The sequence below is a fragment of the Carettochelys insculpta genome, chromosome 3 (genome assembly GCF_033958435.1).
Source record: "Carettochelys insculpta isolate YL-2023 chromosome 3, ASM3395843v1, whole genome shotgun sequence".
Lineage (NCBI taxonomy): Eukaryota > Metazoa > Chordata > Testudines > Carettochelyidae > Carettochelys > Carettochelys insculpta.
This window is the reverse complement of record NC_134139.1, coordinates 168,378,966-168,396,398: the sequence shown is the minus strand read 5'-3', so window position 1 is coordinate 168,396,398 and position 17,433 is coordinate 168,378,966.

Sequence of the window (17,433 nt, the reverse complement as noted above, 5' to 3'; positions counted from 1 at the left end):
ACTATAAAACTGAAAGTATCAAATACATTTAAATTTTGGCCATAGCTAAAAATGCAGATTTTACTCATTTTTTCAACTTTTATAAATAAATTCTGAGTGTTAAGTTGATTGTTTTTTTCAAACAATATTGTTCCTGTTAGTTTTATCTAGAGCTCTCTTCTGCTGTCAAGATCAGTTTATATTCAATGTGTCATAAGATATATTGACAAGTATACACAATGCTTAAAAAATGGACAGTATAATAGTTTAAGCAACCAGAGCCCTGGATTGAAGACATGTCATGCTATCTATTTATTAATTTGTTCCCTAATACCATTGCAAGATTAAAGCAAATCAGGAAGTATCATTTTACCTATTCTGAGATGTTCAGAGATTTCAAAAACACATTTATTTATCCACAGATACTCTTTAAAATGGACAATTTTCAGAATAAATATTAAGGTGACTTACTAGAGCTAAATTTATAATTTAAAAGCAAAATAACCAAGAGTAAACTGTTGTAGATCTTCCTTACCACCCATCTTTTCTTTTAAATGATTTGTATGCTTATAAAAGATGCCACATTGACAGAACTGGGAAATTAGACTCTGTTTATCTTCTGAATACAGAAAATACAACCCAGGCAAGGTTACTAACCAACCGCTATGCTCTTCTCTGCTGTGAGGGACCATACTTGTCTCCAATCTGTTAAATTCTTGATCTGTCTACAGAGACTGACACCTAGGCTATCAGTTCTGACAGTATTTTCTATAATATTCAGACCTCACCAATAGGAATTGAATTAGACATGACTGGTTTGTTCACCATAGGCCAGCAAGAAGTTGGTAAATTGTGGGTACTACTTTTCTGTGCTGTGCAATACACTGTGGAAAATTATCTATCTATGTATTACTAGATCTGGTCCACAACAGTTATGGAGGGACTGACTTCTATGCCCCTGACAAAATTTTAATTGACAAATGGGGTTCATCAGTCCCTTGCCTCTCTGGGTGCTCTCCCTTCACACATTTCCTCCTACCCCCACAGGTACCAGTTGCCCTTGGTCCTAGCTTTCAAGGATGCCCTTTGCATATGCATGGTTTGAGTTTGGCAAATCTTGCCCCAAATACAATAACTTGGCTTTATATACACTGAAATTACATCCTTCTTAGCTTTCTCCTGCAACTTTTAACATGGTAGGGAATTATCTGGTCTAATTATTCCGTTAGTACTTTTTCCAACATTTTAAAATACTGATAATTAGCTAGAGGGGAGGGCTTAGTGATTGCCCAGTGTCTAGTTCCTGGAATAACAGCCCTAAACTGAAGAAGAACTGAATCTACCCTTTATTCTCACCATGTAATTAAACCCAGTTCCATGAACTTTCGCGCATCAAGGCATTTCACCTAAGACACTGTATTCTAAGTATTAAAGACCATGGACGTGTCTACACTAGCCCCAAACTTCGAAATGGCCACGCAAATGGCCATTTCGAAGTTTACTAAGGAATAAGGGGACTTTGAAGTAGGCGGGGTCCTTCTCAAAATAGGCGGGGTCAATTTCGAAGTGCCGCGGCTGTCCGCATGCTAATGAAGCACTGAATATGCATTTCAGCGCTTCATTAGTAAACTTCAAAATGGCCATTTGTGTGGCCATTTTGAAGTTTGGGGCTAGTGTAGATGTAGCCCATATGTCACTTTTTAAAAAATGTGCAGGTTAACCTTGATGCCTTATCCAAAACTGAAACTCGACTATATTATTATTCATTATGTCACCATTGGATGTCCAGAAGTCTGACCAGAGGTAGGTGAACCGATTCCTGTCTATGTTATAAATGCTTTACTTTCCTTTGAAATGAGAGGCATAACTTAAATTTTGACTACTACCTATGATGGGTACAACTGGGAAAATAATCTGTGGTTGCAGTAACTCAAAAAGGGGCAAGATACAGGAGGGGAAATCTGAATGAAATGCCATACCAGCATTTGCTGCACCAAGTTATGCTAAAGAGCATTAGCTCTTAGGAAAAGTGTGACAGCAGACTGTGACATTCACTGATGTACAGTTTTTGAGTCTTAGCACTAACAGCTGCTGTAGTTTCCTATTATTGCATACATAAACATTTCCAAAATAATCATCTAAAACATCATTGTAATACTGTATTTCATGATCTGATTTATTGTAAACAGAACTTTGTATAAGCCTTTGTTGTGTATTTCCTATTAAACATTAAAACTGGATAAAATATTTCTTGTGTGCCACTAGAGATCAACATGAAAGAATAGGTGACTCTCTCTCTCTCTCTCTCTCTCTCACTCTCTTTCAGCTGCCTTAGAGAGTTTCCCAGCTTGAAGGCTGCCTTTCCAGGTGCAGCTTCTGTTTTGCCTAATTCATATTATGCCGTGCAATGAATATGCATTGTTTTTTAATGAGCACTCTAAAGATTCCCAGAGAGGGAAACTCATTCCTGAATTATACAAGGTGCATTTAAGAGGTTGACACTTTGTAGTCTCTTCAAATTGAACTTTTTAGAAATTCCTGACTAAAGTAGATTAAAAGGAGAGGGAGGGCACCTTCAGCAAACAAATACTTTAAAATATGTAAGAGAGGGAGAGCTTAAGGAATCCCAGTGGTTATTGCAAGAGTCTGTAACATTGCATCATTTCTGTAGAACTCCTAAGACCCACTTTTGGATTGATTTACATCTCATGCAGCCTGACTGATGTCACTGGGATTAAATGGGTATATATCAGTGCAGAGTTTGGCCTGTACTATTCTTCAGTCTGAAATGAGAATGTTCTCTGGTTGTCATCTGCCACTGTAAACTGGAATTGAGTTACTTTTTTATCAAGTTACAGCTGACACACCTCACATGCAAGTGGTCTGCCAGGTTGACCCATTAATCATAAATAATATGGCCTGCATGCGTAGCAACACTAGTTTAAAATGTCTTCCTGAAGGGACACTATGTAGCAGTTGGTAGCATTGCCGTAACATGAAGAAATAGAAAGTGGGGAAAGAAACTCCATGAAGTTAGGTGCAGATGTGGAAGCATGAGGAGGAGGACAGGGAAATTCTGCCTACCTGTTTTTTCAGTGTCTGTTGACTTTGCTGGAACTACTTTGTATTTCCATGGCCGCATCTACACATGCACGCTACTTCGAAGTAGCGGCGCCAACTTCGAAATAGCGCCCGTCACAGCTACACGTGTTGGGCGCTATTTCGAAGTTGAAATCGACGTTAGGGGGAGAGACATCAAAGTCACTAACCCCATGAGGGGATGGGAATAGCACCCTACTTCGAAGTTGAACGTCAAAGTAGGGCACGTGTAGACAATCCGCATCCCGCAACATCGAAATAGCGGGGTCCGCCATGGCGGCCATCAGCTGAGGGGTTGAGAGACGCTCTCTCTCCAGCCCCTGCGGGGCTCTATGGTCACCGTGTGCAGCAGCCCTTAGCCCTGGGCTTCTGGCTGCTGCTGCTGCAGCTGGCGATCCATGCTGCATGCACAGGGTCTGCAACCAGTTGTCGGCTCTGTGGATCTTGTGTTGTTTAGTGCAACTGTGTCTGGGAGGGGCCCTTTAAGGGAGCAGCTTGCTGTTGAGTCCGCCCTGTGACCCTGTCTGCAGCTGTTCCTGGCACCCTTATTTCGATGTGTGCTACTTTGATGTGTAGACGTTCCCTCGCAGCACATATTTCGATGTGGTGCTGCCCAACGTCGAAGTTGAACGTCAACATTGCCAGCCCTGGAGGACGTGTAGACGTTATTCATCGAAATAGCCTATTTCGATGTCGCTACATCGAAATAAGCTATTTCGATGTAGGGTGCACGTGTAGACGTAGCCCATGAGTGTTAGAGAGAACAGAATTTCATCTACTGATTTACATTTAGGGGACTGAGGTCCAGATTGTCAAAGGTATTTAGGCACCTAGTTCCAATTGGGAGTTAAATACCAAAGTGTCTGATGATTTGGGCCAGAATCCCAATTATTTTACTTATCTGATTGTTCATAACAAGTGGTCTTCTTGTATTTCTGGGACTGACTTCATCATTTGTTACCTATACGCAGAAACAAATGTTTGGTTGTTTGAGATAGGGGAGATTTTGTGTGTGTGCTTGAAGTTTGTCTTGAGTGAATAAATTTGGTGGGAAGGGGGCAGATTCCTGAATGTGTGAATGGGCTCTGAAAGAAACTGCATGTTTTTGTTGCATATGTTTGTAAGTACCTTGAACCACACCTGGTATTTATCTATTTCATGGCATTTGGGCATATGCAAACTGAACTGAATGTTCATACAGTTGAGAGAAAATGCTGTGACCTCCCAGTTGGCATACTTTATCAAAGCCCCAAGTCTTTATGAAACATTGCAGCTTCTAAATCAGGGTCAGCAAACTTTCTGAGGTGGAGTGATGAAATTTGACCTTTAGACCTCTTTATACAGTCTGGCCGTTTCTACTGAAAATTTTTGGGAAGAAGGGTCCTCCAGAAGGAGGACTTCCTTCTGGAAGACACCCTGGGGGCTGCACTTCTACACATTGTTTTGGAGTCTGGAAGAGTGTCTTCCGGACTCCAAGTCATGTGACCTTATGCTAATGAGGTGCAGGGAATTTGCATCCATGCCTCATCGACATATTTCAGGCTGTTTATTATAATGCCACTTTCAGAGAAAGTGGCATGTGTAGAAACGGCCTCTGAGTGTCAGTGATACTTTTTAAAGTAACTAGTAGTCATATTTAGAACAGGTTCATTAATAAATACATTAAGATGCAGAGCTTTACCGTTCAGTAGGTGGTTGGTAGCATTAGCTGGACTTTTGTTAATCCACAGAACGATCCTGGTTGGATGGGGGCGATGAGGCAGGGCTGTGCTCCCACTTCACATGCAGATGAAAATTAGTTCCTGTGGCATCTTGGCATCTGTGCCAGGGGTTGCTGACCTCTGTTCTAAATGATTTTGCAGACCACAGAGATCTGGAAAGTTCAGGCAAAAAGTTCTCGAATATTTATCCAAATCAAATTGATCGTGCTGTTTGTCCATGCCTATGTTTTGATGTTTTTCTCCCCCTTATTTTCATATGGTGTTTCATCATATGGACTAATGGTAGGTTTAGAGAGCAAAGTTATTTTGAAATAGCAGCTGTTAGTTAGAAATAACTAACCTAGCATCCACACCACACAACTGCTATTTCAAAATAAATTTGAAATATTGGCCTTCTTATCTGAAAATTGGCAAACCTCATTTCAGCTGGGTCTACACATGAGCACCCTCCTTCGAAAGGTGCGAAAATCAACATGTAGATGTCAAAATAGAGGCCATCAAAACTGCTGTGACCTCATGCTGATAGCACAGTGACCGCGTGCTGATAGCAGATGGATGGGTCAATAGACCCTTTCAAAGGGCCGCCACAGCCTTTCGAAAGGGAGCGTCCACATGGCTCCAAGCTTTCTTTTGAAGGAAGGGAGGCAGGAAATGCCATGGGTGGGGTTCCATGGCTGACATACCCTTCCAGAGCTGCAGCCAGATGCCCTCTTAAAAGGCCCCTCCCTCTATCCTCCACCCCACGTGAGCTGAGTGCTTCCCAGTTGTCACCAGTTTGGCACAGCCCACTCATGCTTCAGGATGAAGGCACAGCAGCAGCTCCTGCATGAGGACACCTTCATCCTGGAGACACTACTGTCAGTGCTCTGCACTGTTGCCACAGCCACCTCCCAGCTACTTGGGTAGCTGAGTGGTCCCCCTATGGCCGTGGGGCGCCGCCACCCAGGACACCACTGGGTTTTCTCCAGGTGACCCGACACCTCTAGAACCACCCCAGCAGCACTGACTGGAGTGAGCGTCTGGTGCTGGGGGAGTGGAATGTTGAGAGTTGCTGTGGAACTTCCTTATGTCGAGGCAGACCTTCCATGAGATATGCCACTGGCTCGCCCCCACACTCTGGCACCAGGACACCTGCATGTGGCCTGCTCTCACAGCAGAGAAGTGGGTTACTATTGCCATCTGGAAACTGGCACCCCTGGACTCCTACCACTCCATGGGACAACAGTTCAGGGTGGGCAAGGCCACCATTGGGGCCACACTAATGGAGGCTTACAGATCTCATGCATCATTTGCATAATCTCTTTTTGGAAAAGATTCTTTAGAAAGAAAAAAGCAGCGTAGATGGGGCTCTTTCAAAAATAAACCCTGTCTTCGAAAGAACCCTTATTCCTAAGACTTATTTTGAAATAAGGCTGCTGTATAGACATGCCAGCTACCTCTACACTACAGTACACATTTGAAAGCTGATTATTCGGAAGACATTCTCTGGAAGATTGTCTTTCAAAAACGTGCATCCATGCATAGAAAGCATATCATTCTTTCAATCCACCCTTTCGAAAGACCAGCCTAATCTTTCAAAACAGAGCATCCACACAGCCCTCGGTTCCCTTTCAAAAGAATGGGCTGGGAAATGCAGAGGATGAGGTTGCATGGCTGACAAACCCTTCTGGTGACCTGTACTTATGGTGGAGGTGGGGAGAGTGGGAAAAAGGGGAAGATTGAAAGCACCTGGATTCAGCAATTAGGGCATGACTGTGATTGATCTAGGGGATCACATAACCTCGCATCTTCCCATTCATCACCTGTGATCTAGTCTATATCTAAATCTTGTTAGTTTACAGGGCATTACCCTGGCTGCCTTTCTTGTGGGGAACCAATCAGAGCTTCTTCCCCTTCTTTTCAGCACATGGAATAGGAACACTACCTAAGCCTAGTATAGTTCCTGAAACATGAAAGATGTCCTTAAAATCATCTTTGCAGCACTCCCCTCCTCTTAGTTAGGTTCCTGAGTACCACCTGCTCAGGGAAGAGAGACTCCTTGATACCCCATTTAATTGTATCTGGAGAGATTCCACTTTACCCTCACCCTTCTTTGAGCTTACCTAGTACCAGAGGAAGGGTGGCAGGTGATTGATATACAGGAGCTGAGGGAGTTATAGTTGAGGACTAGTGTTAAAGAGAAAAAGAACAGTGGAATCTGACAGTGGAGACCAAGGGGAAAATTTCAGGACTTGATGGGGAGAACACCTCTTAGGGGCATAGTAGTATTTTGGCCTGTTTTCAGTATCAGACCTGGTTGATTTGGGAAGAGAAAAAAGATGAGGGAGCAGGGAAAAGACAGATGGAGTCAAACTGAGGAAAGCTAGAAAATGGAAACCTCTCCCTCCAGAAGAAACACTCACCGCTTTCCTCCAGTGCTTCCTCCCAATTGCATTTCCTCCATTTCCTCCTCTTTTTTTCTTATAGTTTGAGAGAGGTAGGACATGAATGAAGACAGCAACCTCTCAGACAAAGGGAAAAGAGACAAAACCTCTTCAGAAACCATTTAATTTATGTAAACAGAAATGAGAGTGCTTGGTGAAGGTAGGTGAGATTCCCAGATCTTTTTCCCTAGTGTGAGGACTAGTGGTGGAGGAAGTACAAACCAGTTCTCCTCTTACCAGGTTGAGTGGACTCTTGGAGAAGAAAGATATCTTATAGCTAGTTCAACTTGCATCAGATTTTTAGCATAGAAAACGTTTATTGTAGAATTAATGAAGTAGTAATCATCATCATTTGCTATATTTTGCTAAAACTTTAACCAAGTTGGGACCCTACTGTGCTAGGACAGGTAATGTACAAATATATTACAAATTAGGTATTACTGAAAGATTATATTTACCCAAAAGATTATATTTACCCCAGTGCAGCAACATGCTTAACTTTGAGACTACTCACAATGCATCCAGTTATGCTTTTGCAGGACTGAGCCTTTAAACAATATATCTCTATACCATATCCCATGTCTGTATTCTATAGTATATGAGCAGATACACTAGATAAGTCTATATTAAGTTGAAGACAAAAAACTCTAGCACTGCTTAAATTCTGATTCCTAGGGGGAAAAAACTCATACTACTTATTTAATTAATATTATTTGACTGTCTATAGAGATGATTAAATAATGAACACTTTTCATTTCAAATAACGTATTTCATTCTGGCAACAGTGTCGGGGGAATTAAGTGTGTTATTTTTATACATTATATGATCTGCTGTTTAAACAAGTCATTAAAGCTACTGAATGTTATTATTCCTGCAAAAAAAGGACCAGCTTACTCTAACTGGAATGTAGTTTAAGGGAAAAACAATGGCAGACGGTATATATATGTATATATAAAAGCAATTCTTCAGAGACAGCTTTAAATTCCCATGGCTTCTGGCTATACTTATAAGATGTGCTCATGCTTACAAGTATTCAGGGTTCAAAGCAGAGCAGTGGGAGACAAGCTTGATTCTTATTCCTTATTTACCTTGATGTAGGAGCTGACAGTAACCTTTTACATGCATTATTGTGTGAAGCAAGCACTGAAGCCTAAAGTTCTTCTAGCTTCTACTGACAGCTCTTTGCTATTGCTGCACTGCATCCCTCATGCTATGTTAACACACAGCTTGACAGAGGGCCTACAGTTTAATTGTGTTGTCTTCAGTCTTACTGGTTCAGCTCTTCTGCTCATCATCTTTCTAGTTCAGAATTCACTACAAGGCTTTGTCCAACTGTTTGGAAGCAGTTATGAACTAGTTTCAAAATGTTGGCATTTTCTTGACAATGCTACCAGTTTGTAGTTGGAGCAGGGGGTGTTAACTTCTGTTGAGAAAACGATTATCACAATAATATGCAATAGTGTAATCTGATTTTCTTCTTTTCAACCCACCTGAAAAGGGTCACCGGAATGAAGTCTACATTTGGTCACGCTTCATATTTCCTCTAAAATGTTGAGCCTCAGAAGATAGTTAATTGAGGCCTCCCAGTGAGAGACAAAACAGAGTGGAAACATTCTTAGAAAACCTCACATCATGTCAATGCAGGATTTTGCATTATAGAAAGATGGCCAAAATGACATTTTGGATGTGTAGGCACATGTTTCTAATTGAACAATGTTACTTGCATCAAGCAATGTTTCTGTTAGTTTGTGAGCTCTGAAGGACACAACAAAAGGGAAATGATCACATCTTGCCTGCAGCACAAACACAGTATCCCCCCCAACCCACATATTAAAATCAAATCTTGTATTCCAATGTGACACGCTCCGGTTAAAAGAATAGTAAATATTTTTGTTTAAAAATGAGATATAATGCTGCCATAATGTGTCCCTTTCATTTCTCCTCTCTGCTGATCCCTTTGCTCATCTCTGCCTCATCCTTTACGGACACATTTATGCCTATATTTTGTGCTAGCATTTTTAATTGCCTTATCCTATACCACTAGGAATGGTTTGTAGTAAATGACAAATGGTAGCTACCTGGTGACCTGGGATAAAGGTATGGTAGTGATTTGATATAGCAAAAATACAAATATGATTTAATATGGTACAGGCAGCCGGGCATAGAAGTGACTGTCTCTTGATTTGTGCTATTATTTGTTAATTAAATCCTTAGTACAAAAGAAAAAATAGACAGTACCTTTCTTTCCCACATTCTTTTTTCCTCTGCTTCCTTAACCTCAAGTAGCTGCCCTCACTGGTTGGAACTGTCTTTTTTATTAAACCTTTGTACAGTTTGTAGTAGAATGGATTCTTGATCCGTGAAACCATAATCCAAATAATAACAATGTATTGTGTTAGGCAGAAGAAAGCATTCAACCAAAGTGGGTTAGTGTTCATTATCTCCTGCTGTTTCTAGTGAGCTGAAGAGCATGAGAGAGGACAGAATTGCTAACTGTAAGACAGAAATCTCTAATGCAAAGGAGGCAGGAGTGAGTAGCAAATGCAGCAGTATAAAAGAGGTCTCAAGGTATGTTCTTTACATGAAGGGGGAGAGGGATGAGCCTTTTCAGTGGTGGAGGAAAACTCTCTTTCAATAAAGGCTAGACTTGATCCAGGGATATTATTTTCAGGAGAGAACAAAGAGATGGTGCCATGCATTCATTGTTGACTTTTAATTTGAAGCAATCCCATCAGATAAACTAAGCTTAAAACTTAAGGTCCTGTATTAATGTGATTTTCTAGGATCAGTGTAAACATTTCCATTCACTTTTCTTTAGGTGAAATCCAAGGGGGAAATAGCTAAACAATCCCCTGAAATGCCTGTAATCTAGCCTTCCGCCCTGATTGCATCCCTTTCCAGATCCTGAGTCTGCTAAGTCACGTGAAAATCAGGAACAGAGCCTCACGATAAACAAGGAATCTTCCTATTAAATCATTATATTCAGAGATAACTTCAGCCAGTAAATCAACAGTGCAAATAGTAGAAATTAAACATGATTTTAAAAATCCTTCCAGTTTTATCTATGTGGGTCTAGTAAAATAGGGTAGTGATTTTTTAATAGAGTATAAACTCTGACTTTAGTGAAATAAATGGGTCATGCAAGATACATATTGTCTGTGAATTAGTCCAAACATGTATAAGAGGTGATGTGGTGTCCCTGTAACTTGCACTGATTTGATGTGTAGTAGATTTGCAGGTTAAATGTGTTACTGTTGAAATAAGCCCTGTGACCTCTGTGAGGATATATGCACCAGATCTGAATCTGGACTATGTTTATAAAATGACAGTGTGACCCCATTGAATAAAATACAGCATCTTCCCTTGCATATATAGTTTTCTGTTATTTCACAACTTCCCTTCCCAGGTACTAACCTTCTGCTTGATTAGTTGAATTGTTTGTTTACAATGAGGGAAGGAATCTCGCTATCTCTGAGGCTGTGTCTACACTTGCATTCTTCTTTCAAAAGAGACATACAAATGAGTGAAATCAAAAATGCAAATGAGGTGCAGATTTGCATATCTGGCACCTCATTTGCCTGTTCTAATTTTGAAATAGCTTCTTTCGAAAGAAGAAAACCAGTGTAGACACTGCTCTTTCAAAAGTAAACCCCATCTTCGAAAGAATCCTTCTTCCCCTAAAAAAGAAAAGGTTTTCTTCTTTTGAAAGAAGCTATTTCAAAATAAGAATATGCAAATAAGGTGCCAGATATGAAATCTGCACCTCATTTGCATTTTTGATTTACCTCATTTGCATATCTCTTTTGAAAGAAGAATGCAAGTGTAGACACAGCCTGACTGTCTCAGCTGTGCTTATTGATGACTATAGGAACAGTCTCTCTCCCTGTTATTACAACATCCTTATTGGATATAGGTTTCAATAGGAATAGCTTCATCTTGTTTTGGCACTTCTCAGCCAGGCAGTGTCATTTGCAGAATGAGTATAGATGGAAGGAGGTTCTTGATGTGCAAAATGCATTTGTTATGAATTCCTTGTTTCTTTACCTCGTGCTCCACCATGTCTCAGGTTACATCTACACTTCAAGATAAATTAGAATTTAAGGCAGTTAGCTTGATATTACCATGTGACTGTCTGCACTTTAAATACCATTAGCTCAATATAGGGGGGCATTAATATTGATATCAAAGTATCAGTGGAACTAGCTAGGTATAACATTGAGTTCGATTTTAAAAGTTTGATTAAAGGCCTGTGTGGACGCACCACATCATACAATTGAATACATTAGCCTCCAGAAGTGTCCTGTATGTAACCCACAATGCACCTCAGTGCTCCGCTCTGGCCGCTGCTCTCCAGGGCTACGTCTACACGTGCACCCAACTTCGAAATAGCTTATTTCGATGTTGCGACATCGAAATAGGCTATTTCGATGAATAACGTCTACACGTCCTCCAGGGCTGGCAACGTCGATGTTCAACTTCGACGTTGCTCAGCCCAACATCGAAATAGGCACAGCGAGGGAACGTCTACACGGCACAGTAGCACACATCGAAATAAGGGAGCCAGGCACAGCTGCAGACAGCGTCACGGGGCGGACTCAACAGCAAGTCGCTCCCTTAAAGGGCCCCTCCCAGACACACTTTCATTAAACAGTGCAAGATACACAGAGCCAACAACTAGTTGCAGACCCTGTATATGCAGCACGGACCCCCAGCTGCAGCAGCAGCAGCCAGAAGCCCTGGGCTAAGGGCTGCTGCCCACGGTTACCACAGAGCCCCGCAAGGGCTGGAGAGAGAGTATCTGTCAACCCCCCAGCTGATGGCCGCCATGGAGGACCCCGCTATTTCGATGTTGCGGGACGCGGATCGTCTACACGTCCCTACTTCGATGTTGAACGTCGAAGTAGGGCGCTATTCCCATCCGCTCATGGGGTTAGCGACTTCGACGTCTCGCCGCCTAACGTCGATTTCAACTTCGAAATAGCGCCCAACACGTGTAGACGTGACGGGCGCTATTTCGAAGTTACTGCCGCTACTTCGAAGTAGCGTGCACGTGTAGACGCAGCCCAGGTGTGCTGAAATTAACAGGAAGACCGTGAAGTTCAAATTGGGACCAGGAAGCCTGTGGCAGTCGGCTCATGGTTTGTATCAGAGCCTGGGAAATGTCTGTCTTTCTTTGCTATTAGTGTTGTGAGCGCAACTACCCATTACAAATAGTCCCTGCAGAGAGTACATAGCTCTTCCTCTACACTTATTTTTTTCCTTGATGCCTGGTACCAGCCATTGCCCTGCTGCACCACGTGGCAGCAAGGATGTTGTGGGAGTTGTGCTTGAGCGAAAGGCCGAGAAACTTCTTCTCAACAGTTTACATTTGTGCTTGAGTCTCTCCCCCATAGGTGCCACACAGTCAGGGTCTTTCCCGCATTCAACCACAGCACATGCCTAGCTCTGGCACAGTAAAAGAACCTTCCTGCTCTTCAGTGCTGACCATGCTGCCAGGCAGCACCCTTGTGCCTGGTTAGGGCTCCAAGGTCAGGAAAGATTTTCAGGGGCTTGCAGCAATCCAGAGGGAAGTCTCCCCTGGCAGCTACCATTTTCAGAGAGTTTGCAGCTGTCCAAGGGCATTACTTCTGATGCCCCCCCCAGATATTTTGGGGCCCTTCTGCCATCGAGGGAAAGTCTCACCCAGTGGCTACAAATTGCAGGGGCTAGCAGCTGCCTGGGGGGATTACTTCAGCAGGCTCCCCACTGAATTCCCCCCCACCCGCTGCCTCAACAAGAAGCCAGGGCTAGCTGCTGGTGGGGGAAGTCTCCCACTGTGCCAAGATTTTCAGTGCTTTACTGCTGCTGGGGAGAAGTCTTTCCTCAGTGGCTACAAATTGTGGGGGTTTGTAGCCACCTGGAGGGACTGCTTTAAATGGCTCCCCACTGATATCCCTCTGCCCCTGCCCCAACAAGGAACTGGGGGTTTAGCTGCCACTGGGGAGAAGTCTCCCCCGCAGTGAAGATTTTCAGGGTCTTTCTGCCACTGGGGGGAACAGTTCATGTGGTCCTCGAGCCACGGACCCTACACCCCACTGACAAAAAGGGTTTTCGGGGACCATGTCAACTGGCCATTCAACCTCCCAAACAACAAACTGCCCCACAATGGCAAAGAAATTTGGCAAGCCCGATCCCCTATCCCCCCTCCCGCCCCTGTTAGCAATGTCTGTGTCGTGAAGAATGAAGCCAAAAATCATTTTTCCCTAGTCTTTTCTGTCCTCTTTCTTCTAACTTTGGACCTCTTCACTGATGGAAGAGTGGGTGGAGGGCCATCTGAGAACACAGACTGTGCACACAAGCTGTAAAATGGACTGGGAAGCCAAATACCCTCCTCTCAGCAACTCTCTTTTTTCAAAACCTTTGCTGTCAACATTTTCTTTGTGCTTCTCATTGTCCCTGTATTATTTTCAGGAATAAAAGGTAATCAGGAAAATGGGAAAAGTTGGTGGAGGGCCAGTTGAGAAGACACACATCTGATGATTTTTATAAAATCTTTCATAATTCAGTTACAGCTACAGTTTGAAAAAGCAATTGAGATATAGAGGAAAGATTTCTGTGCATTTGGTGGTCTTTGTTGATGCACTGGTTTTCCTTCCTTCCACCTGGAAAAAAAGGATGTTTACTTACAATAGGAGGGGAATGAGGGCAATGCAATGTGGAAAGATGATGTCAAATACCAGAGAAAATACCCAGAATGTTATGTGGGTGAGGGAACTGTGGGATAGATTCCCACAATGCATTGCTGCAATAGTCAATGTTTGCCAGTTGAGTGTGGCAGCAATAAGTTTTGTGAGGGGTACATGGGGAGATGAGCATAGTCAAATTCAAATTTATGAAACGCAGCATTACAAAATTGATATTAATAAATTTAAATTTATCTCATAGTGTAGACGTAGCCTCAGACTTCATCTACCTCCATGGTGTGGTCCAAAACTATAGAGCAGTAACACTCAATAAGCACTTCTTGCCTACAGCCATTCTTCAGGGGGCATGGGGACCAGAGTAACCCCCAAGCTGCCCAAGGCTTCACCCCTGTTTCTCCTCCACCCCTTCTCCAAACCTTACCCCACTCCACATCCACCCTGCCTCTTCCCACTCTTGCTCTGCATCCTCCTGCCTCTTTGCACCTCTTTTCTTATCCTCCTTCTCCCAAGCTACATGAGCTAGGGATTACCAGAGGCCCTAGAACATGGTGGCAGTAGGAGCTGTGGGAAGCAGAGCAAGTCAGTCATCTACACCATTTGGTCACCGTTTGCTCCCACCCTGGGTCACTCTGTTTCACCACAGCAGGGTGGGAAGAAGAGTAACCCAGCCCCAGCTGAGGTAACCCCATAGCCCTCTGCTCCTCCCAGCCCACCTTGCTCAGGCAGCGGGCTGGGATGGTTTGCTTCCTGCTACTGCAGTGTGTGAAGGGGTGGGGCCACACATACTCCTTGGGATAGGGTGCCTAAGTAAATCCCCTGGCTGCCAGGGGTTCTTTGACTAACATTAATATGGGGGACCATCAGATCCATAGGACAGGTGGGGCAGCTACTGTGGGGTACCCCCAAGTGTGGGGTCCAAGGCAGCTGCCCCAAACCATCCTGTAGACAAATGGATTTGCTCAGGCCAAATGTGGCCACTGAGGCTTCCTGTGTGTTTCATAAGCTCACCTTAAAAAACAATGCTGCTCCTGGTGCATCTGTGCACAGGCTGCATAGAGAAACTGACCTGGATGCGCAGAGCATCTGTTGTTGCTGCTCATCTCTCCCCCAAATATTTCTTCCCCGCCTTAGGATGTTGCAGAGCCACCCTCAGTCTTGCTGAATAGGCTGAACTGAGGGGAGAAGGTGATTGTCGGAATGCTGGATAGGAGGGACTGGTAATGCCACCTGCTCTGGGCATTCAGGTCAGTTTCTCACACAAGTAGTGGTTGACTCAGCACACACAGTCATAAGAAGCACAGTTACCCACCACTGTGTCAACTATGCACTGAGCAAATGGCCAGGGCCTACCGCTGGAACAACCTCTTGGACACTGTGGCTACGTCTACACGTGCAGCCAACATCGAAATAGCTTATTTCGATGTTGCGACATCGAAATAGTCTATTTCGATGAATAACGTCTACACGTCCTCCAGGGCCGGCAACGTCGATGTTCAACTTCGACGTTGCTCAGCCCAACATCGAAATAGGCGCAGCGAGGGAACGTCTACACGTCAAAGTAGCACACATCGAAATAGGGATGCCAGGCACAGCTGCAGACAGGGTCACAGGGCGGACTCAACAGCCAGCCGCTCCCTTAAAGGGCCCCTCCCAGACACAGTTGCAATAAACAACACAAGATCCACAGAGCTGACAACTGGTTGCAGACCCTGTGCCTGCAGCATAGATCCCCAGCTGCCGCAGAAGCAGCCAGAAGCCCTGGGCTAAGGGCTGCTGCCCACGGTGACCATAGAGCCCCGCAGGGGCTGGAGAGAGAGCATCTCTCAACCCCCCAGCTGATGGCCGCCATGGAGAACCCAGCAATTTCGACGTTGCGGGACGCGGATCGTCTACACGGTCCCTACTTTGACGTTGAACGTCGAAGTAGGGCGCTATTCCTATCTCCTCATGAGGTTAGCGACTTCGACGTCTCGCCGCCTAACGTCGAAGTTAACTTCGAAATAGCGCCTGACGCATGTAGACGCGACGGGCGCTATTTCGAAGTTGGTGCCGCTACTTCGAAGTAGTGTGCACGTGTAGACGCAGCTCAAGACTCCCTGCACCCTGAGCTACACCCTCTACAGCACTCACTTCCAGGTCCCCCAGCCTACTTCTGGGGAACACCCCTGCTTGCACCCTGAACTACACCCCTGCCTTCACATGGCCCCGGCTGCTTCTTCCCTGCACCCTGAGTGGTTTTCAGATCTTTTAGATGAGCTCCCCTGCCATCACTGTAGAGATCTAATTTTAGTTGTGTTTCCCCCCATCCTAGACAGGCTGAGTGTCTGCCAAGGTGAGTGCAAGAGCTGGGGTGAAGCTCCCTCCTCAGGCCTTGCTGCAGGGTGCTAACACCTCAAATGCAGACATCACACTATGCAGTTGATGCACTAGCTGCATCAGGGGGCTGCCAGCCCAGGCCCCAGACCCAGGACTTGAATCATAGAAAGGAGACAAAAGTATAATATCACTCAAGCACAATTTTCCCACAGACCAGCCCTGGACACCACCCATTTTCTCATTAGTGACAGAAAGGGAGTAAAATAGGAATGACACTCGGAGTAAACGTCACAAAGTTGCCTGTAAACACTGATCTTTTAACTCAGACTAGTCAGTGGGATTTCTTTCTATTATGCCACTTCATTTCAAATATGGACTATTGTGTTTAATATGCTAAATGATTGTATCCATTTGTATGGCAGAGCAGGGGCAGGAAGTGATACCATTTTGAATCAAAGCCCAGTAGCTTCAGCTTGTCTTCCTTCATGGCAGTGTTTGCAAGATGTGACAAAATGGAAAATCCAAAGTCTTCATTTCATACTTAAAATATCATTCCCACAACATCAGGGACTTCATGGGGAAAAAAGGAACAGCTCTTTCTCTTCTGATAAGGTGGGTCCTAGCTAAAACAGAAAAGGCCTCTCTTGGATGCCAAGCTTGTGAAGGTGTGCACATTGGAATTCCTCCAGGAGCTTTCCGACAGAGGTAAAAACAAACATGACACCATGAACTACATGAAACAAGTTCCCCTGTCTGATTCCACAGCAGTGCAAAGATTACAGATAGTTTATGGAGATTGTTTGTCAGCACTGCTTTCTGATCTAAAAAATGCTAGCTGCATGGTATTTGTAGTGCATGAATCAGGCAATTTAAGTGATACTGCCCAGCTGACGCCATTACTCATATTTTATGATGGTACAATTTAACGGAAGAATTTTTGTACTTAAGACTCTTTGAAACCTGCACCACAGCAGAGTTCATTTTTGAAAAGGCAAAAGGTTTTGGGGAAAAGAAAATAAGGTTTAGATCAGCATAAAGTAAACTTGCTTGCAGATCGAGGTCCTCCCAGGACAGGGAAAGAGAAGGTCTTTGAAGGGATACACACTGCATTAACCAGTCAAGAGATTGTCCTATGTGGTAAATTGTCTGGAGACAGCAGAAAAAAGGGGGTATTCTCATTAGATTAGTGAACTGCGTGTAGTCAATTTTTTG